This window comes from Zalophus californianus, chromosome 10, assembly GCF_009762305.2.
Source record: "Zalophus californianus isolate mZalCal1 chromosome 10, mZalCal1.pri.v2, whole genome shotgun sequence".
NCBI lineage: Eukaryota > Metazoa > Chordata > Mammalia > Carnivora > Otariidae > Zalophus > Zalophus californianus.
Window position 1 is genome coordinate 13,226,465 of NC_045604.1, and position 24,610 is coordinate 13,251,074.

Here is a 24,610-nt window from a genome sequence, read left to right on the forward strand (position 1 = left end):
ACACATTCTGAGAAATGATGACAGATCCATTTATTTGCAACTTGGATTTAACTCATAAAAATGAACAAAGGAGGCTGCTGAAAGAAATTGTTCTGCAAGAAGGGCCCTCAGAAAATGCATTCTCAGATTTATCAAAGAGCACGGTCTTAAAGGTTAAAACAAACAAACAAACAAAAAACCTAAAATCCAGCTGTCAGTGCAGGCACTTTGCACAAGTCATTTAACCTATCTGTTCACAGGTAAGAAATATATTTTTTGTTCAGTAGGGTATGGGTTAGCCGTGTTTCGTATCACTTGTTTGTGTCATAAAATAATCGGGCTCCTTTAAAAAAAAATAGGCTGCAGAGTCATGCTAAGTCATTCACCCAGGGAGAGCCTGAGTTACCACCTAATTAGAAACAGATGGTGCAAGGGTGGTGCCGTTAGGGCACAGGGAGCTGCACGCCCTCCCGGATGCATATGGGGGTGAACGGGATATTAAAATTGGGACAAACCTAGATGTCAGTAAAACAAAACAACTTGGGGTAGTAGATAATTGCTTTCCATAATCATCTCTGCAGCCTGTATGGAGGGGAAAATGGAAGTTAAGAGTCTCCTTCCTTCTTTTTGACCTCGATCATTGAAATGGGTTGCTTCTCTGAAATGTTTTCCCAGACTCCCCCCTGCCCCCTCCCCATTCGCCCCATCTCCCTGGTCTTGCCAAGATCGGTTTGGTGACCCTCTTCTATATCTCCTCACTCCCCTGTGTTTGACACTCTTAGTGTTCAACTCCAAATTGTGACGGTGTTCATATCTCCTCAGCAGTTGAACTTATTCTCTATGGTAATTTGTAACAAGTACACTTTAAATAATTACTTATTAAATTCCTAGTTTAGCATTTGCACCTCCTCCTAGAAAGCTAAATGTAATCCTCAGAAAGGCAGAGACTGTTTATCTCGTTTACTGTATAGCCATGTGCCTCTTCTGACCCTGCCCATAATAGATACTTGTAATGAGTTTGACCGGTGTAAGAACAAATGAATGAACGAATGAATGAATAAACGTAACGAGCTATTTGGTCCAGAGACTGGTCTTCTTTCTCTCTTCCTTCCCAACATTTAATGATCTTCCTGGTCAGGAACTGAGAAGATCATGCTTTCAAAGGCCAGGATGGTGACATAAATGTGAGAAGCTGACCCTGTCTGCTGGCTGGATTTGCCTCTGACCCATTTGTTTTGTCCCCTTTTGTTAGCATTTACTAAATATTGGTTGAAAAGTTAAATTTTTTTTTGGCAGTTCCTATTTGTGTTATTTGCTCCAATTGTTCTTTTCCTATGCAATGCTCTTTCTTCTTAGCCTTCATTATTTTTCTTTATCACTTCTCCTGGAATATGCCTATTCTACATACCACTGCTGAAATCTACCAAAAAAAACCTGGCATCCCACAAGCTTTCTTGTGTCTGGCATGTGGGAAGTGCTATAAAATTATTTGTTAAATGAAATTTTTACAATGTAAAATCCACCGCAAGTGAGCTTGTCTGCTATCTTTTCTTCTATGTATGACTCCTGTGCACTTGTTCCTAATGGATCCTTCAGTGTGTGTTGGTCACAACACTTCAAACGTGCGGTTGCATAAAAACAATCCAACTGGAGGCAAAAAGAATGCAGATCGGTGAATTCGGAGGAAAATTTAATGGTGTCAGGAAAGATGATTCTGCTGTATTTTTTTTATCATATTTATCAACATAACATTGTACATAGCTAATCTTTATTTACTATCAAATTTACCCCTCTAAAATATGAGCTCCAAGAAGGCAGGCAGTTTGTTTTGTTCACTGTTAAAATCCCCAGTGCTACATTGGGTGCTCGAGAAATATTTCTTGACTGAGTGAATGAATAGTGAATGGAAAATGCAGCCATCGTATCTCTAGCTGAGTTTTATTTTTTAAGGATTTTATTTATTTTTTTGTTTGAGAGTGAGTGAAAGCAAGGGAGATCAAGAGGGAGAGGGAGAAGCAGACTCCCTGTTGAGCGGGGAGCCTGATGCAGGGCTTGATCCCAGGACCCTGAGATCGTGACCTGAGCCGAAGGCAGACGCTTAACCAACTGAGCCACACAGGTGCCCCTAGCTGAGTTTTGATGGTTGGATATTGGCTTGGAATTTGAAGTTATTTTCTTTGACCAATATCTGGAATGGAGCTACTTTTTCTCTTTTTTAGAGTTACTATTTTAAACAGCATCACTGAAGTATAATAAAAACTCAGTAAACTGAAGAGTTTGAAAGAGTACAATTTTATAAGGTTTGACATATGTATACACCTATGAAACCTTCACCAGAAGCAACAGTGAATATAACATATCTGTTATCCCAGATGTTGCCCTGTGCCCCTTTGTAATCTCTGTCCCACCCTCCCCAAGCAACTGCTCTGCTGCTTGTCACTATGGGTTAGTTTGCATTTACACACACACACACACACACACACACACACACACACACACAAAATCATTCAGTATCCTTTCTTCTTTCTGATGTCTTTCTCATAGCATTGTTATTTACAGATTCATCCGTGCTGTTCCATGTATTGATAACCATTATCTTTTCTTGCTGAATAATATGTAATTGTATGGGTATTCCATAATTTATTCACTTGTTAATGAACAGAGGGTTGTTTTTAGTTTTTGGTTATTATTAATAAAGCTGCTACAAATATTCTGGTACCAGTCTTTGCATGGATATATTCCTTCTTTTCTTGTGGGCATGTATTTAGGAGTGAAATGGCTAGGTCACAAGTAAGTGCATGTTTTAACTTCTTTAAGAAACTGCCAGACTGTTTTCCAAAGTGATTTTCCAGTTTCTCTTCCCACCAAGTTAGTGCATATCCTCACCAACACTTGGTACAGTTTTCTTTTTAATTCTAGCTATTTTAATAGGTGTGTGTATAGTAATATTTCATGGGGGTTTTGATTCAAATTTTCCTAATGACTAATGATGCTTAGTATATTTTTATATTTTTATTTGACAAATATACATCTTCGGTGAAATATTTGTTAAAATCTTTTGCGCATTTAAAAAACTGAGTTATTTTATTGTTACTTAATTTTGAAAGATCTCTCTGTGTTATAAGTTCCTTATCAGATATTTGATTGGCAGATATCTTCTCCTACTTTGTGGCTTGTGTTTTCAGGCACTTAATGTATCTTTTGGAGAGCAGAAATTTTAAATTTTGATGAAATCCAAATTATTATTATTTTTTCTTTTATGGATCATGCTTTTGATGTCACATCTAAATAATCTCCTATGGATTGAGGCTCATGGGAGCAAAGATGTTTAGGATCAGGGAGTACTGGTTTCAAAGAGGCAGTGGAAAGCAAGAAGTTGAGAATACAGTCCTGAGGTATGAAGGCATGAAAGGATCAATAGGCTTCATCTTCACTTTTGCAAAGGAGATCCAGGTTTCAGTTAATAGTTCTCACCTGTGGTTGCCCATTAACAATTCAGAGGGTGCTTTAATCAAATTCCAATGCCTGGGCTCCACCCCAGATAAATTATATCATAATCTCTCGGGCTAGGGCACAGGCAACAGTATTTTAAACTTTCCCAGAGAGTTCATATGTGCACTGAGGATTGAAAATTATTGCATTAAGACAAGGAGTTAAAGGGAATATTCGGAACAAAGTAGGGGATTAAGGGCCTGGACTGCCTGTGAAGCAGCAGATCTGAGAGATTTAAAGCAGAGTGGAGACATTGAGAGCAGGGTCAGTGTTAGGGTCAGGAAAGTCAGTTAAACATTGAAGAAAATGGAGATAAGAAAGGTTTCTTTTTAAAATTTAAATTCAATTTAATTAACATATAGTGTATTATTAGTTTCAGAGGTAGAATTTAGTGATTCATCAGTTGCATGCAACACCCAGTGCTCATTACATCAAGTGCCCTCCTTAATGTCCATCACCCAGTTACCCCATCCCCCCACTGACCTCCCTTCCAGCAACCCTGTTTGTTTCCTAGAGTTAAGAGTCTCTTATGGTTTGTCTCCCTCCCTGTTTTTGTCTTATTTTATTTTTCCTTCCCTTCCCCTATGTTCATCTGTTTTGTTTCTTAAATTTCACATATGGGTGAAATCACAGACTATTTGTCTTTCTCTAAGTGACCTATGCCCTTTAGCATACTACCCTCTAGTTCCATCCACATCCTTGCAAATGACAAGATTTCATTCTTTTTGATGGCTGAGTAATATTCCATTGTATATGCATACCACATATATGTAAGGAAATTTAAGATCACAACTGTTTTGTGGAGATTGAGTACCGGACCCAACCACCAAGTGAGGTAAGCATCCTGGTCTGGGATGATGTCTGATCACCTGATCCAGGCTCTGTCAGCTCTTGGAGACTGTCAGTTGGATTAGATGATTACTATGATGAGAACACTTCCACTGTTGTCACGGTCACTGCTATGACAACAGTGACAGAGATGATACCTCTTGAATCTGTTTTTTTCTATGTCCATCTCATCCTCTTCGAGGCTACTGTCCTCCCTCACCTGGAACATTGCAGTTACCCCCTGACTGATAACTAATTCTGTTCTTAACTAGCTCTAGAACAATTTGCCAAAATCAGCCAAATGCTGAATGGTTTATTTGCCAGCTCTGTTTCTTTTAACTCTGTTTCTTGCATAATATTTTCCAGCACTTAAAATTATGTTCACTTTATCTTAGCCTCAGCTCCCTGGTGCAGCTAGAGCCTGAAGAAGAGAGAGAGCACACTGAGGGTGCACAGGAAGAATTTGTTATAAGAATTTTGTTTGATTATGAAACATTTGTACTGGATAATGTAGCTTAATTTAGAGAAATCATGATGGGGGTTTTTAAATCAGAACTTGAATACAGCTGAGTCTCTTTTATAGCACTTGTGCTTTCCCAGCATTCCCTGTGAATTTTGTATTTATCCTTCCTTCTACAAAATGGCTTTATCACATAAGCATGTATGCCTAAACTATCTGTTTTTTTGTTTGTTTGTTTAGCCGGTTTCACATTTTACAAGCAAGCTCTCATATTGTGTGTAGTCTTCTGGGCCTTGCTTTGTAATCCAATATTATGCTTCTAGGATTCATCTATGTTATTGCATGTAGTTTTAGTTCCTTCATTTTTACTATTTTATGATATCAATTATGTGACTGTATCACAGTTTTGTATCTTTTTCTTTTGGACACTGGGTGACTTTCAGTGTTCTGATACTATAAAGAAGACTGCTATAAACACATTGCCTATCTTACAGTCATCGGGGACTTATGAACAAGAGTTTCTCTGAGGTGTATACCCAGGAGTAAAATCTCTGGGTTGTAGAGTACGCAGTGCTCAACTTTGGGAGGTGAAGCTAAACAGGGCACCAAAGTGGTTGTGCCAGTCTACACTCCCAAAAGCAGTGTGGGGGAATAGCCTCACTAGCACTTGATATGGTCTGACTTCCTAATTTTTGCCAATCGATTGCACATTAAATTTTTTGTTATTTCTTTGGTTGCTAATGAAGTTAAACATCTTTTCATATATTTAGCCATTCCCAGTCTGTGAAGTGTATGATCATATCAGTTTTTCTCCTGACTTGCTAGTTGTGTGTTTTTATTATTAGTTTGTAGGGGTTTCTTGATGGATTTTGGACTTTCCTTGACAATTTTTTGTCAAGGAAAGAGTCTATGTTACATATATTTTCTCTCAGCTCATGGCTAGTTTTTTTTCTTTTCTGCTCTGTGACTTATTCTGATGAACACATATTCTTTATTTTAATGTAGTTAATTTTTATCATATATTTTTTCTTTTAGGATTAGTGATTCTGTGTTTTACGTAAAAAGCCTTCCTTAACCAAAGGTCAGAAAAATATTCTCCTGTGTTTTCAACTAAATGCTTTGCTTTTCACATTGAATTTCTTGACCTACCTAGAATTAGTTTCCATGTTTCCCCTTTATGGATAATGAGTTGTCATGGTACCACTTACTGAAGACTCCCACCTTTCTCTGCTCACCTGCAGTATATGTATCTCATATATCAATGTTTCATAAGTTCAAGCATACCTTAAAGATACTGCAGGTTTGGTTCCAGATCACCACAATAAAGGGAATATCCCAATAAAGTGAGTCAAATGAATTTATTGATTTTCTAGTGCACACAAAAGTTATGTGTACACTATGCTGTAGTCTATTAAGTGTGCAATAGCATTATGTCTAAAAAAACAATGTACATACCTTAACTTAAAAATACTGCTAAAAACACATACCAACCATCATCTGAGCTTTCAGCAAGTCATCATTTTTTTGCTGGTGGAGGGTCTTCCCTTGATGTTGATGGTTGCTGACTGATCAGGGTGATAGTTGCTGAAGACTGGGGTGTGGGGGCAGTTTCTTAAAATAAGACAGCAATGAAGTGTGCCACATAGATTGACTCTGCCTTTCACAAATGATTTCTCTTAGCATACCATGCTGTTTGTTGGCATTTTACCCATAGTAGAACTTCTTTCAAAATTGGAGTCGATCTTCTCAAACCCTCACACTGCTTTACAACTAAATTTGTGTGATATTCTAAATCCTTCATTGTCATTTCAACAGTCTTCATAGTCTCTTCACCAGGAGTAGATTCCATCTCAGGAAACTACTTTCTTTGTTCATCCATAAGAAGCAACTCCTCATCTGTGAAAGTTTTATCATGAGATTGCCTAATTCAGTCCCATATTCAGACTCCACTTCTAATTCTGGTTCTCTTGCTGTTTCCACCACATCTGCAGGTACTTCCTCCACTGAAGTCTTGAACCTCTCAAAGTCAGGGTTTCAACCAACTTCTTCCAGACTCCTGTTCATGTTGATATTTTGATCTCTTCCCATGAATCACAAATGTTCTTGGCTCTAGAATGGTGAGTCCTTTTTAGAAGGTTTTCAATTTATTTCACCCAGATCTATCAGAGGAATCGCTATCTGTGGCAGCTACAACCTTACAAAAATGTATTTCTTAAGTTATAAGACTTGAAAGTCTGAATTACTCCCCAGTCCATGAGCTTCAGAATGGATGTAGTGTTAGCAAGCATGAAAACACATTGATCTCATTGTACATCTCCATCAGAGTTCTTTAGGGACCAGGGGCATTGTCAATGAGAGGTAATATTTTAAAAGTTATTGTTTTTTTTTCTAAGCAGTAAGTTTCAACAGTAGGCTTAAACTATTCAGTAAACCATGTTATGAACAGATGTGCTGTCACCCAGGCTTTGTTGTTCCATTTATAGAGCACAGAGTAGATTTAGCATAATTCTTAAGGGCCCTAGGATTTTCAGAATGGTAAATGAGCATTGGCTCCAACTGCAAGTCACCAGCTGTATTAGTCCCTAACAAGAGAGTCAGCCTGTCCTTTGAAGCTGTGAAACGAGGCATTGACTTCTCCTCTCCAGCTGTGAAAGTCCTAGATGGCATCTTCTTTTTTTTTTCCTTTAAATTTCTTTATTGTTATGTTAATCACCATACATTACATCATTAGTTTTGGATGTAGTGTTCCATGATTCATTGTTGGTGCATAACACCCAGTGCTCCACGCAGAACGTGCCCTCTTTAATACCCATCACCAGGCTAACCCAGCCCCCCACCCCCCTCCCCTCTAGAACCCTCAGTATGTTTTTCAGAGTCTAGATGGCATTTTCTTCCAGTAGAAGGCTGTTTTGTCTATATTGAAAAACTGTTGCTTAGTGGGGCCACCTTCATTATCTTAGTTAGGTTTTCTGGATAACTTGCTGCAGCTTTTCCATCAGCACTCACTGCTTTACCTTGAACTCTTATGTTACAAAGATGGCTTCTTTTCTCAAACCTCATAAGCCAACCTCTTCTAGTTTCGAACTTTTCTTCTGCAGCTCCTTCACCTCTCTCAGACTTCACAGAATCCAAGGAATTTAAGGCCTTGCTCTTAGGTTTTGACTTAAGGGAATGTTGTGGCTTAACTTCTGGATAGAAGTTGATCTTTCCAGACCACTCAAACTTTCCCTGTATCAGCAATAAGGCTGTTTCACTTTCTTATCATTTGCATGTCCACTGAAGTAGCACTTTTAACTTCCTTCAAGGACTTTTCCTTTGTACTCACAACTTGGCTAATCGTTTGGTGCGAGAGAACTAGCCTTTGGCCTGTCTTGGCTTTCAATATGCCTTCCTCACTAAGCTTAATCATTTCTAGCATTTGATTAAAAGTGAGAGACATGTGACTCTTCCTTTCATTTAAACACTTAGAGACGATTGTAGGGTTCCTAGTTGGCCTAATTTCAATATTGTGTCCCAGGGAATAGGGAGGGTGAAGGAGAGGGAGATAGGTGAAGGAACGTGGTTCTGTCCTTAACTTCTTAACAACTGGACAGTTTGGTCACTGATTTAGACTATTTCTTTCTAAAGTAAGCATTAAGACTATAAATTTCTCTCAAAATATTTTCTGTGTCCTATGTTTTGATATTTTTATTCTCATCCATTTCTAAGTATTTAATAATTTCCACTATAATTTCTTTTTTTGGCTGAATCATTTTCAAATGCACTTTAAACAATTTACAGATATATAGAGTTTTAAAAAATGTATCCTTTATTAACAAGTTCTAATTTATTGGAATTGGAATTGTGGTCAGAGAATACATTCTGTTTGATATTGATCCTTTGAAATGTAATCAGTCTTATTTTACAACCTAGTGGTGTGTTCTATGTCCCATTCTATTCCTACATGGAGGAATTTTTAAGATGGGGAGACAGGCCCTATCTCCCACTATAGAAACAGAAGGGGCCCTTATTTACTCTTTGGTAAAATAAGGATATATGTGTTAAGCTTAGCTAACAATATTCCCTTGTCTTTGGCTTTGAGTTATGTGGGAATGGGGTCAGTTCGAGATTTTTCCCAGCCAATATGGAGGAGTTGGGAGCCCAATGGTATGACAGCAAGAATCCAATGGTAGCAATATCAGTTCCTGTCCTCTGCTCTTATAACTGCGTCCCTTGGTTTTCTGAGAGAGATTCATTCTCCACTCTTCCAGTTGATTCTCTGAGTTATTGATATCTTGTCAATTCCTTCCTTTTCTGTTTAATTAAAGAGGTAATACTTCTGAGGCAATTATAGTATATGGATTTTTGTTTTATTTCACTTAGTTGGCATTATTTATTTTCCTCATATAACAGATGAAGAGACTCAGGCTTTAGCAGTTTAAATAGCTTGTCCAGTGCCACGCAGCTTGTCAGTGGTAGAGCCAGGGTGCAAGCCAGCTCTGCCCGATTCTTGAACCACTACACTTAGCCCTTCCATTCATTCATATTTATTTATTATTCATTCAATAGGTGACTTGTAAGGTTTTTTTTTTTCCCTGACTCTAACGTTCTATAAGCTGAAAGCATCAAATAGATTGCCAAGTGTAGTCAAGGAGTAGCTTAGGTACTGAGAGGTCAAAGAGTAGATGTTACAAATATTCATACCTTCTTACATTTTAATGGGAAAAAGTACTTCTTTCAAGCTTTTTATTTAATACATGCCGTGAGATGAATTTTTAGAAACTGACCTTCTCCTTCCCACTTATTTCCCTCTCTCTCCCCCAACTCTGCAAATTTGCCACACGTGCCTTGGCAGCATAAACAAGCATCACACAGAGGGACTGGTGACTTAACATACTTCATCATCTCCTTGGCCTAACAGAGGGGTCCTTTTAGGTCATGGGCCCCTTTTCCTCCTGTAGGTTTATTGACAGTTTGTGTGTTCATGCTCATTAAGTAACTTCTAGCAACCTTGGCTAAATAAATTGGTAAAAGGCTGAACTCATAGTCAACATTGCTTCATAACACACACATGCAGAGCTCATAATATATGTGACAGTTGACTCACTTAAATCACCCAATTAATTTTTTGTAGTCTTGTATAAATATAATAAAGTAGCTATAGAAATGAAAGATGTTTTAAAGTTAAATTTGACTCCACTGAACTCATAGAATCAGAGTTAACTTTTATTTTAGGTGATTTTACAGAAAGTTGTTTTAAAGGCAAAATATTCTTGAAAGATTGAAGTTATTTCTGCCCCCATTTTTTTAAGTTGCTTTCATGAAAAGCCTACTGATTTTATAATCTATTAATTTGCAGTGGAAAACTACTCTTTTGTTGATGTAGAAAGTTTACTCTACCAATAATGCACATATATGTATATAACTCTTAACCTCATCTTAAATATGTTTGGTGTCAAATCACCCATTACCAGCATTTAAAGTTATTTCTTGGCTTTTCCCACTAGCAGAATACTTTAGTGCCTTAAGTGGTACATTCACAAGTGGAGTAGAGCTGTGAGGACCCTTTGGCAAGAAGTAACATAGGTAAGTGCTAATTGTTAGTATTTGTCTCTCTTCTTGCCAATGGAGATGAGACATTGTGCCACAGCAATTCAAATTCTATTATAAGAGAGAAATTAATAGGGTCCCACAAATGGTGGCCAGGTGCACAAATCAAATTAAACTCTTCTCTGTCAACAGGGATTGTTGTTGTTTTTTCTTTTTTTTGTTTTTGTTTTTGTTTTTTTAAGAGTAGAAGGAGAATATAGGGCTAAGGGCCAACTGTTAATTTCAGCTGTCACATACCAGTTGAATTATTCTGGTAAAAATAATAGTGTTTTTCACGTGACTTAAAAAGCCATGAAAATTAGGCACACAGAATATAAATCTGTACAAATACGAGAAGTGTCACAGAAGTGACCTAGGGAAATCCATTTTGGGATGAAAACCAAGAATTCCTCATCCTCAGTATTTCTGTTGTTATTTTCTGAGACTAAAGAGATAATTTGTGGGACTTGTCTCTAGCATGGCTTATGTATCTTAAATGTGTAGGAAATTAAGTAGAAAAAGATGGGGAGTGGATATGCAAAAAAGGGATCTCGATCATCCTTTAATTTTTTTTCATTAGATATGGCCTCCGAAGGGAATCTGATTGCTTATTCATTGTTTCACTCTGGCTCAGACTCTGTTTATGGCAGACAAATGAAATAATAGATTGGCCATTCGTTGGCTGATGTCAGCAGCCAAATTAATCAAACTGAAGGAGGAGTAGCAAAGATTGCTGATATAGTTATATGGAAATAACTGAAGAAGAAAAGAAAGGTGCAATTGTCCACCTAACTTGTTTCATGGTTCAAGCTGAGTACATTGACATATTTATAGCTAAAATCCCCAAATTAAACCAATGGTGGACCTACATCTCCAATGTTCTCTCCATGTTCCATTTTCTTTCCATCATATGCCACTGATAATCCATGTGACTGAGTTGGGTGACTTGATTAGCAAAATGTGCCTCTTGTCTGAGTTTTTTTTAACTTTCTCAAAAACCTACCATTTCTTTAAAATTTCTGTTTCCTAGTTAATGGTAAATAAAAGTAATGCTCTCTGAGCAATCAGGAATTTAAAAATAACTTTATCTCTACATTTTCCTCCTTCCGTCTGCTGCTATTTATTATTATTTAAGTTTTACTGTTTTGGCAGTAAACTGGTTATTTCAAAAGCATTTCTCTCTAAGATTTAATCATAACTCATAGTTGAAATATATATTAAGGCATGATAATATCTGTTTTCCTCAACCATTAATGCTTTACATAAACAGACTATTTAAAATCCTGATATTCATTTGTTTTCTTTTTCTGAGTCATAAACAGCATGGACTAGTTTATCAGAATATTTCCTGCATTAACATTCTCTTTCTCTAGATTCTCTTCCCTGGGATGATACTGAGCTCATTGCCCTCAAACCCAGTCTTCCATATTCTAAGAGGACACTAGCAATGACTCAGATAGTGAGATTCTGTTGGGGCTCTTTGTGCTTCCTGTATGGATTAGATGAAGATGGAAGGTTCTTTGGAGAAATTACTTGAGAAGTAAGAGCACTTTTCCTCCATTACTATTTAACTTAGGATTTTTTATCCCTAAGTCCATACTTTTGGATCAGACAATGAGCTGATAGATCTCCCTCTGTCACTGTGTCTGTCTCTGTCTCTCTCTGTGTGTGTGTGTGTGTGTGTGTATGTCTATACACACATATATATTAAAATCTACAATATATATTAATATAACCTTAATATATTAAATACATAGAATAAATAAAATATGTTTATATATCAAATATATATTCTAATACAGATATGAGTGTGTGTTATTCTTCAAATAATATCCATAAACAAATTTTGTTTACATACATCTGTTTTTTTCACTTTTGAAAAAGTGTAAATTATGGTATTCCTTTAGTGTTTCAGGTTAAATCTTTTATATGCTAGGCAATTTTCTAGGCACTAGGGATACAGCAGCAGCAGTAACAACAAAAATCCCAAAACTAAAAACCAAGCAAGCAAAAAAAAACCCCAAAAAACAAAACAAAAAACCTAAACTTGTCCTCCCAGAATCTATGGATATTCTATGAGAAGAGAACAGACAATAAACAAATAACCAGGCACATGGATACTGTGTCAGTTGCTGATAAGTGCTGTGAAAGGGGGAAAAAAACAGGGTATGGGGAATGAGAGGTGTGTGTTGATTTCTATTTTATGTTGGGTTGCATGAGAGGTAGCTTTTGACCAGAGTACTGAGGAAAGTTAGGGAGTAAATGGTTTCTTCAATAGGTTCAAAATACAATGACGAGCGGGTGTGAAGTCTCTGAGATTAGATCTTGCTTAGCATATAGAGGAAAAATAAGCAACTAGTATGACTGGTGTGAAGTGAGCTAAGGGGACTGTAGAAGGGGATGAGGATAAAGAAGTATCAAGGGATAGATTCACAGGCCTTTTTAGGCTCATAGAACTGAGTTAATTTTTTTATGCTTAATGAGATGGGAACCAGTGAGTGACATGATGTGACTTAAATTTTAAGACATACTGGCTGGCAGTCGTGGGGGAAAAGTAGTGGTATCATTATCGAGGTTCTCAATTTGAGAGACCATGGTCCATAAAAATACTCTCTGAGGTCTATATCTCTTTTATGTGTGCAAGAAAGCAAGAACAAAAGTTTTAGGTATGATATAGAAGTTAAGTAGTTTTTTGTTCTCATTTGGACTTCTCTTGCTGATTTCTTACTATAGGGTGAAGATGAAACATGTTGGTTCATAAATGAGGCTTGAATATGGATTGAATCAGGATTGAATAACTGAAGTTTATGTATGTCTTCATAGTTTGTCACCATACAGAGTTAGGCACTCTAGAAAATGTGTCCAAAAGTACAAAATCAGGGAGTGAAATAGTTGTCCAAGCCATTCCCCCTATTTAATTTTCTAGTCTAAACTACTACTAAGCACAAACTGAATTTAATTTTGCATGAATCCTTTTTCATGATCACTCTTAAACTATAAACACAGAAAAAAATACTAGATATAATACCATATAAACTAAGAAAACACATAGCCAAACACAGAGAAAAGGAAATCTCTAAATCCAAATGCCAGAAACTAACAGATAACTCAAATCCAGAAGGAACCTTGAAGTGATGCTCAGAGGACTATCATATATAGCCTAGAGTCCCTTGAGGACAGGCCATTAGAAGAGAAATCCCTGCAGACAGACCTAGGCAAGAACAACAACAACAAAAAATGTTGCTGATTTGTTCTGGACAAAATTATAAATAATTTCATGAGAGAAAAATCAAGAACCTAAGTCTGCACCAAAAGCAAGTATGTGGTCAAAATTTATAGTCAATGCATAAAGTAGGAATAACAAGCTTTGAAATTAATTTTAAAAACTTATCTGAGACCAGAAGAATACACTGGACTGTCAGGCTTAAGGAAACAAACAAAAAAGCTCAGTCACTCTATAAGAATAATTCTATAGCCCTGGATACATGGGACAAAGGAAAGAAATAAATTACTCACTAAAGATGAGAGAATGAGAGAATATGATTATAAGATACTAAGAAATAATGTTAATAGAATAATTTGAAAGATATTAATAAGTAAGTTTATAAAATAAATTACTCACTAAAGATGAGAGAATGAGAGAATATGATTATAAGATACTAAGAAATAATGTTAATAGAATAATTTGAAAGATATTAATAAGTAAGTTTATAGTTTTTTAAGTATAATCTTGTTAAAGTAATTGAAGAAATAATTTGATATAATGACGAATCATAAATGCTAATGAAACAAGAATAGTTGAAAAATAAAATAAAACTACTTGAAGTAAAAATGTAGTCATTGAAAAAACAAAACCCTCCATGGATGTATAAATTGAATATAAGTGAAGAGAGAATTAATAACCATAGTTCCGAGGAAATCACTTGGAATGAAACATAGATATACATAAATTTAAATTATGAAGAAGTCAAGAGACATGGGAAATAGCATGATAAGGTTCAAGATACTTTTACTAAGAAAGACTTTCATGGAATGAGATAAAAAGAATTTGATGAGTGACAGTCTTCAAGAAATAGAGACAGAATTATTTGGAATTGAAGAAAGACTTGAATTCTCAGATTGCAGAAGCATACTATTTCCCAAGTAGGATAAAGAAAACAAATTCACATAGAGACACAGCATAGATGAATTTGGTGCAGAATATCAACTTCAAAGAGAAAATCTTAAAAAGCAGCAAAAAAGGAAAATAAAGTTGCCAATTAGCATGATGACAATTTACTTCTCATAAGTAATTAGAGGAGCAAAAAAGACAGTGGAAAGATATTTTAAAAATTCTGAGGAAAACAAAATATTAACTTGGAGCTCTATATCCAGTTAAACAATTATTCATGAGTGAAAGGTAATAAAATAGGAAAATTCTCAGATAAAGAATGAATAAGCTTGCAACTCACAGAGCTTTGTTGAAAGATCTTCTCCGTTAAGACCCTCAATAAGATTAAGCCCAAAGAAAAGAATGCAATATAAGAAGCAGTGGTGAGCTTAAAAGTTTGTAAACAAGTGGGTGAATATAAATACACTTCACTGTAAAACAGTTAAAATTACAGTGATTATTTTAAGAGGGTTTTAAAAACAGAAAAGGATTTGACAAAATTCAACACCCTTTTATGATAAAAACATTCAACAAAGAGGAATAGAAATGAACTTCCTCAACCCAATAAAGGGTGTCAATGAAAACCTCAGCTAACATTATGCTTGATGGTGAAACTCTGAAAGCTTTCCCCTAGAGATCAGTAATAAGACAAGGATGTCCAGCCTCACTTCTATTTAGCACTGTGCTGGAGGTTCTAGCCATGGCAAGTAGGAAAGAAAAATAAATATAGGCATCCAGATGGGAAAGGAAGAATTAAAACTGTCTCTATTTGCAGATGACATTATCTTGTATATAGAAAACACTCCCAAAATCCAGAAAATACTATTAGAGTTAATAAAGTTCAGAAAAACTGCAGGGTTCAAGATCAATATACAAAAATCAATTTGTATTTTTATACAGTAGAAATGAGCAATCCAAATATGAAATTTAAAAACATTTTATTTGCAGTATAACCAAAAAGCATAAAGTAAACAAAAGAAGTATAAACATATTCAGAAAACTACAACATATTGTTAAAAGAAGTTAAGAAATACCTAAATAAATGGTAAGACATCCCATGTTCATGGATTGCAGGACAATATTATTATGATAACAATACTTTCAAAATGATCTATGTATAGCTGAATGTAATCCCAGTCAAACTCCCATCTGGGTTCTTTGCAAAAATTGTCAAGTTGTCCTAAAATTCATATGGAAATTCAAGGGACCCAGAATAGTGAAAACAGTCTTGAAAAAGAACAACATAGTAGGAGGACTCACACTTCCCAGTTTCCAAATTTATTACAAAGCAATGTTAATCAAGAGAGTGTGGCACTGGGGCACCTAGGTGGCTCAGTCAGTTAAGCCTCTGCCTTAAGCTCAGGTAATGATCCCAGGGTCCTGGGATTGAGCCCCACATTGGGCTCCCTGCTCAGTGGGGAGTCTGCTTCTCCTTTCCCTCTTCCCCTCCTTCCGCTCATGATCTCTCTCTCTCTCTTTCAAATGAATAAAATCTTAAAAAAAAAAAGAGAGAGTGTGGTATTAACATAAAGATAGACATATAGATCAATGGAATAGAGGGCAGAATAAAATAAAACCATGTATTTATGGTCAACTAATTTCCAACTAGGATGTCAAGACCATTCAATGAGTTAAAAGTCTTTTCAACACATGGTGAGAACTGGATAGCCACAGGCAAAAGAATGAATTTGGACCCTTACCTCACATTATACATATAAATGAATTCAAAATAGATCAAAGATCTAAATGTAGAAGCTAAAACTATAAAATTCATAGAAGAAAATATAGGGATAAATCTTATATTCATATTTGACAATGGAAGCTGAGATATGACACAAAAACACAAGAGACAAAATTAAAAATAGATGAATTGGATTTCATCAAAATTAAAAATCTTTTGTGTTTCAAGGATACTACCAAGAAAGTGAGAAACCAACCCACATTATGGGAGAAAACATTCACAAATCATAGATTTAATGAAGACCTTGTATCTAGAATTTATACAGAAAATTTGCAACTAAATTATAGAAAGAAAAATAATTAAAAATAGGCAAAGGATCTAACTAGAGATTTCTCCAAAGAAGATATACAAATGACTAATAAGTACCCGAAAAAATGCTCAAAATGATTAGTTATCTGGGAAATGCAAATCAAAACCAAAATGAGATACTACCGCACATCTATTAGGGAGACTATAATCAAAATGACAAGATAATTTCAAGTGTTAGAATGTGGTGGGAATGCAACCTGCTAGTTTGTAAAAGGTGATATAAAAGTAAATGTAAATTGAGGATGTAAAATACTTTGGCTGCCCTTGAGGATATTCTGTCAGTTCTTCAAAAGGCTAAATATAGAATTATATGTGATCCAGCAATTCCATTCCTACCTATGCGTATACCTAGGAGAAGTGAAAATATATATCCTCACAGAAACGTGTATGTGTTCAAAGCAGCATTCTTCATAATAGCTAAAAGTGGAAATGACTTATATGTCCATCAACTGATGGATGGTATATAAAATGTGATATATCCATACAATGGAATATTCAAGCAAAATAGAGAAATGAAGTTCTAATACATGCTGCCACCTGGGTAAACTTGAAAACATCTTGCTAAGTGAAAGTCAGACACAAAGGAACACATGTTGTATGATTCATTTTTTTTTAAATGTGCAGAGTAGGCAAATCTATAGAGAGAAATTAGATTAGCAGTATCCCAGGGCCAGGGGTTGGACTTATTTTAAGCGATGCTGAATATCTTTTTAGAGGGGATGAAAATGTTCTAGAATTTTTTGTGGTGATGGTTGCAGAGCTCTGTGAATATATTAAAAGGCTGTGAATTGTATACCATATTAATTAATTAATTAATTTGAGTTTTTATTTAAATTCCAGTTAGCTAATATACAGGGTAATATTAATTTCAGGTGTACAATATAGTGATTCACACTTCCATACAACACTCAGGGCTCATCACAAGTGCACTCCTTAATCCCCATTACCTATTTCACCCATCACCCCATGGACCTCCCCCTCTGGTAACCATCAGTGTGTTCTCTGTAGTTAAGGGTCTGTTTCTTGGTTTGCCTCCCTCTCTTTTCCCCATTTGCTCATTTGTTTTGTTTCTTAAATTCCACATATGAGTGAAATCATATTGTATTTGTCTTTCTCTGACTGACTTACTTCGTTTAGCATAATATTCTCTAGTTCCATCCATGTCATTGCAAATGCCAAGATTTCATTCTTTTTTATGGCTGAGTAATATTCCATTTTATGTGTGTATATGTGTATGCTTGTGTGTGTGCGTAAATATTTACCACATCTTTCTTATCCATTCATCACTCAACAGACACTTCTGATGTTTTCCAGGAATGGGAGAAGATATTTGCAAATGTGTATCTGATAAAGGGTTAGTATCCAAAATATATAAACTACTTATAAAATCCAACACCCCAAAAATGAATCCAATTAAAGAATGGGCAGAAGACACGAATAGACATTTTTCCAAAGAAGACATACAGATGGCCAACAGACATGAAAAGAACCTTAACATCACTCGGCATCAGGGAGGTACAAATCAAAACCACAATGAAATATCACCTCACACCTGTCAGAATGGCTAAAATCAACAACACAAGAAACAAGTGTGGCGAGGATGTGGAGAAAGGGGAACCTTCTTACACTGTTGGTGGGAATGCAAGCTGGTGCAGCCACTCTGGAAACCAGTATGGGGTTCCCTCAAAAATTTAAAAATAGAACTACCTTATGATCCAGCAATTACACAGCTAAATATTTACCCAAAGGATACAGAGAACTAATTCAAAGGAATACATGCACCCTAATAATTTATAGCAGCATTATCTACAATGGCCAAATTATGGATTTCTGTACTTCAAATGGGTGCATTTTATGATATGTGAATTATATCTCCATAAAGCTGTGGAAAAAGTTAGTAATTAAGTACTAGGCATAAACATGGAAGGTTTTGGGAGAAATGTTTTATTAAAAAAATTTGTTTTTTATGTTGCTCAAGAAAATTAATATTGGTAATTAGGCTGTTAATTTAAGCCTATATGTTAAAATTTTTAGAGCAACAACTAAAGAATAGAAAAAAGATATTTAACATAAACCTGTAGCAGGAGGAAAGGAAATGACTAGATCTGAATTAGTAGAAGGTAGAAAAGAGAAAACAAAAAGCAATGAAAAACAACATAAATCCCAAAATATAAGTAATTACAAAACATGTAAATCATCTAAACTTGCCTTTTAAAAATTTTGATATTGAATGAATAAGAAAGAATATTTTCTAGAAGAGACATTTCTAAAGCATACTGTAGGTGCAGAGAAGCTGAAGGTGGAAGGGTACAAAAGAAATCTCTCAGGTAATTGTTCATTAAAAAAAAAACCTGGGGTAGCAATATTAATATCAGACAAGGTATATTCAAGGCTTAAAGCATTCTCACTTTCATTACTTAGGGATAAAAGTGATGTTTTTCTAGGAAAATAGGGTAATTTTCAATATCTAGAAAATAGTTGAAAAAAGTGTCCGTAAATAATAGGTAAAACCATTAAAAATAATATGGTAAGAGATTTGAACTCAACTTTCTCAGAAACTGATAAACCAAATAAAAATTAGTAAAGTTAGAACATATTTGAACAACCACTTCAATCTAATGAGCATATAGAGAACCATGTATAATTTGGCAATGCACAGTCTTTTACAGCACCCCTGGGACATTAAAATAAAAATTAAAACAACGAAACATATATTGGAACACAAGGGAAGTCTCCACACATACCAGTCAGTATCTAAGTAGCTGATGTATATTGATCACAATGAAATAAACACAGAAATGAATAAGACACATAGCTCTACTCCCTCACCTATGTTTCAACACCAGAAGACACAAGTCTAAATAACTTATGGGTGAAAATAAATCATAAGGGCGATTGTACAGCATTTAATACCAAATGCCAGTGAAAACGCTGTATGCCCAAACGCTACCGCTAAAGCAAGGTATTGGTGGCCAGTTATATCCTTAGGTATTTAAGTTAGAAAAGAAGATATACTGAAAAGAAGTTACGATTCACTTCACGTATAAACAACAAGAATTAAAATGAAAAAGGAGTAAATTCTCATAAAGTAGAAGGAAGGTGAAGTAACTTCATTTGATTAGATTATTGGCATCAATAGTCCCTCAGATAATTCAGGAAATAACACAACATATACACAGGACCTTGGGCATTCTCCATTTCTTCTCAATCTTATCACCCACAGGAAAAAAAATCATACTTTATGGCTGATATTACATGTAGAAAAATAAAAGAGGCCTAAAAAGACCAAATTATTCCCAAAGTCAAGAAGGTAGTACCAGAAATCGATGCTATTACTGCTATCAGTACCATTGCAATTACTTCTTTAAAAAATGGGCTTGGAAAAAAAAATATTGGGCTTGGGAACCTCCGTGGCTCAGTCAGTTAAGCATCCGACTCTTGATTTCAGCTCAGGTCATGATCTCAGGGTCCTAGGATCAAGCCCCAAGTCGGGCTCCATACTGGACATGGAGCCTGCTTGAGATTCTCTCTCTCCCTCTGCCCCTTCTCCCCCTCAAAAAACAAACAAATAAATAAAATAAAACTTGGACTTAATATTGATAAATTGATTTTTAAAGATCAGTTTCTTTAATGCATTATAATGAACAATATTTGAAATAGTATAAATAATAATTACATTGAGAAAAAACAAACATCATGCTGTGAGGCAGAGCTCAATGCAGCCTGTAATAAGCTTTGTTTAGCGTTATAAAATCTATGAAAATTTTTACATAGGATATATAAAATTGTTTGAGTAATTCTTAAATTTTTTGAGCTTGGTAATTGAAGGCAATAATAAAGGCCTGGTTCAAATTATTCTTTCTCTTTTACTGACCGTATTTAACTTATTATCCATTTACATTTTAGTTTATCGTACACATCATGTTTATCAGTAATAAAACTGCTTTAAAATACTGCAATTTGGACTTTTTCCCCCCTTTTTGGTACTTTTTCACAAACACACTTTGTGACATATGAGTGAGAATTTGCTATGCTTTAAATAACTCTTAGCTCTTCAAATAAATATAACATTGCATCCTTTATTCTGAAAGATAGCTGATACATTTTAAAAAATTATTTGGCTATTTCCTATATGTTATGCTCTGCTAAAGATCGTGGGATTTGGGTTTAGAAGCCTTGTGTCCTAGCTCAATCACTAACTAGCTCTGTAACCCCAAAAAAGAAAAATCTGTGAACCATTGTTTTTGAGCTATAAAACAGAACATGTACCTCACAGGATTATAATAGGAATTAAATTAGATAATATATGTGAAAGTCACCTGTGAACTCCCAAGCTGTTGGTAATGCTGTCACCATTATCTAGGTATTTGATAGGCTTACTTGGTTTTCATCTGCATATTCACTGAGTAAAGACACAGCATTTTATTGTCACTGGTTCTAAAAACCAAAATGATATGGAAATCCCAGAACAGAAAGTTAAAGCAGCAACTTAGGGTTTTGCTCCCCTTACTTCATCCTGTGATTCCCAAGATGATTTGAGGGAAAATGCCAGAAACAGATCCATAAACTGCCCAGGAGACACACTATAAACACGAAACAAAACCAGACTTCTGTCAGAGCAGGTGATCAAAACATTGGACAAGTTCAGGATTGAAAACTGCAATCCCAGATGGTCTCCATCTAAGGAGCATTGTGTACAGGGTGATAAGTGACTTGGGGAAACCTGTGGCCTACATGTGCAAGTCATCTCTGAGAACCAAGGACGCGCAGGTGGCTGGTTCTGGACTGCACACTGTACCTGTCTTTGTAATAATGCCTGCAGCTCTGCACTGCCTTTCATCAGGGTTTCTTGACAAGCTTTGCAGACACCACTGCAGCTTTTAGAGGAGATGTTAAACCCATTCTGGAGAGAGAAATCTTGGAATCTCCTAATGAAGTAAATGTTTGAGAGTTGCACAGTGGGTTGGAATAGAACAAAGACATTCTGATAGTCCTCTCTGAGTGAATATGGTGTATGGCTTGTTTTTTATTTTTATTAAAACCAATCTCTGTTTAAATTTGGCTTAGAAATTAAACAAACATTTACAAAGCACTTACTATGTGTGGGACACTATGCAAGGCCCGAGGAATACACTTAGTACAGAAATGAGTACAGACTAGTTCCCCCATAAAAGGAATTTGTATGTAAGGGATACAAAGGCATCCATTCATAACTTGCAAAAAATGTAAGCATTGTAATAGTGGCATAAATAAATGTTAAGTGAGCATAAGAGACAAAGTAATTTTGGCAGAATATTTGTGGAAAACTTCATGGAATAAATGGCAATAGAACAGTTAATTGGAATTTTAGAGAAACCTAAGAAGAAAGTGCAGATAGAAGAATAGTGTAAGTAAATGTTCATTTATGTGAAAATTTATGACAAAGTTGTAAATTAGCCAATCGTTTGGAATTAGTAAATAGTCTGAAGTGACTAGATTATAAAGCATAAAGACTAAGAAACAAGAATGATTATGGAAAGTAAGTAACGTAGGAAGGGTAGGTGGGGGTCAGATTGTGAAGACCTTGAAACTGAAAAGGAATTAGTTTTCCATTCCATGGAAAATGGGGCAGGGATGGGAGACAGGTGATGAATGTGAGTGTGATCATTCTGGTGCAAATGTAGTCTGTGGATTAAGAAAGGAGGGACAGAAACAGAGAGGGCAGTTGAATGGCTGCTATAATGAATCAACTGAGAGATGGGGCTTGAAATATGGAATCAGGCATTTTAGGCATAAGATATATCTTCTCTCTGATTAAATCCTGAGGTTTGGAGAAGAGGAAAGTTGAACATAACTTCAAGACCTTTGGCTGGTAACTGAGTGGATCATGATTCTATTAACTAAGAAAAGACATGAACATGGACAAGCAGGTCTAAGATGTGAAGGAAAATATTAACTTAGCTTTTGATATTTTAAGTCGCATGTGCACCTTTAAAAAGAAGACAAGTATGAAGTCACAAATTAATCTTGATTTAAATAGAAAAATCCCTTATTTTCCTGTAAGATTGGTAGGTCCTTGGGTAAGAGTGAAATTGGAGGATTACATTCCATATGTTAAATATTTAAAAGTTATAAATCAAGGAGTGCCTGGGTGGCTCAGTCAATTAAGCAAGCAGCCAACTCTTAATTTCGGCTCAGGTCACAATGATCTCAGGGTCTCGTGGAGCCTGCTCATGATTCTCACTCTCCCTCTCCCCCTGCTCCTCCCCCTTGCTCATGCTCTGTCTCTCAAATAAATAAACAAAATTTTAAATAAATAAATAAATGTTATAAATCAAGCCACAAACTGTTAAATATAGTTTAACCTCCTATTGTGACCAAATTGCCTTCATATCAACCTTGATGGCTAGGTTTGAATTAAAATTCTGTACTAAAATGTGATGACAGTAGCTTCGGAAGAGCCTTCCATCCCTGTTGGTTCTTATCTTGGCCCTATCTACGCAGCATGGGCCTCAGGTGCCCTTTTGGGAGGTTCCAGCTTGCAGGCTTAAGCCCTGTCCACACCCTCACTGCCTACATCCCCCCTTGTCACAGACAACCACTCGTTGGCCATCCCTAGTACCTTGGGATACATTGCACACATCAGAGGGTAGTTTAGATGGAAGGGTGTAGGCCTAAGGTGAGCACATCCTATTGCGCCTGCAGACTACTCACCCTGTGGAGTATCTAAAGCCTGGAGTCCAGAAGAGGGCTCCTCTTGCCCTGGTCTAAAGGCAGTGATGAGAAGACACTCCTAGAAAAGTAGATTTGGAGTCTCACACACTCGGGGGAGCGAATGAAATAGACTACATAGAGGAAGAAAAGAGATGGAGCCATAGAACCTCATGGAAGAGGTAAATAGTATAGAATCTAAAGATGGAGCTCAGAGGAGAGGATCGAAAGGTAACACATACAGTGTACCCTTTCAAGAAGTTTATCACAAGAAACGAGCTGGAAGAAAAGCTTACAAAGGATGAAGAACTGAGTAAAGTTTTTAATTATTTTAAAAATTAAAATTTTTTAATAAGAGTAGCGGTCAGTTTTTCTTGTTAAAGTATCTTGTTTCAAGTGTAAAAGATCACCAAAATGAGACTTGAGGTAAAAAATATAGTGCCATTTAGAACAAGTTTAATTGATTAAACCCAAGATTCGTAAACCCAATGACAGTAAAAATAGAAACGAGGCCAGAAATATCCATTATTTTTTTATGAAAAGAGGCTGTACCGAATACAATTTATGCCAACTTTAATGAGTAAAGTTTGGAAATAGAAGAGAGAGTTTCTGTAAAGGATGGAGTTTAGGGTACTTCAGTTAATACCCTAATGTTGATTTCTCAATGTTATTTTATCCAACTTTATAAATGAAGCGGGAATGCCCATGCTTCTGGGAAGGAAAGACGGAGCAAGTAGACTTTCTGAAACAACAGCTCTGCTAAGAGAAACACAGAAGAGTATAAATTACACCCCAGCATGGGGCAGCTGGAGCCTCACTCAATGCATTGGACAGACAAGACACAAATATGCAACTAACACAAGAAGCCATTGAATCATCCATAGGGAATTTGAAGTATTTTAGTGATAAAGACAATAGATCAGTGTAGCTAGGCCGGGAGTCCATGGGTCCTAGGATTTAGCCTGATTTTGCCCCTCGGCTGTTTGTAAACCAGGATAAGACATTTAACTTACAGCCCCAGTTTCTTCATTACCATGTTGGGCTATGGGTTTTCCCGTCCCCAAAGCAATCTGTTGTTCATGCAATTTCTTTCTTGGAAAGGTAAAACAATTAAAATGCTGAAAGCAGGGCCGGATGGGAGGGTGAGAGCCCTAAGACTCAGCTGCCCATTTACACTTCTCTTCCCATTTCTGATGCTTTTTCAAAAGGCTCCTAAATGTCTCTATGTTGCACAGTTGGAAAATATTTGAGCTAGATAATCTCCAAGATCCATTCCAAATATAAATCCTATGACTCTACTAAGTCAGGTACAACTTTGCAGATGAGGTGGGGCTTGAGTGGGCCTTTGAAGCTGGGCCGTATATTTGGATTAGTGGGTAGGAAGAGTGAAGAT

At 36.0% G+C, this 24,610-nt stretch overlaps 1 long non-coding RNA gene across 1 annotated transcript in view; it reads left to right on the forward strand.

Annotated features, from left to right (window-relative positions):
• The window catches only part of LOC113933015, an 86,675-nt gene that overhangs the window by 53,458 nt on the left and 8,607 nt on the right, over positions 1-24,610 (forward strand). The window contains exons 3-5 of the long non-coding RNA XR_003523211.1: positions 6,751-6,876; positions 10,249-10,324; positions 11,701-11,867. This is a non-coding gene — a long non-coding RNA (uncharacterized LOC113933015). The remainder of the gene's footprint in view (positions 1-6,750; positions 6,877-10,248; positions 10,325-11,700; positions 11,868-24,610) is intronic.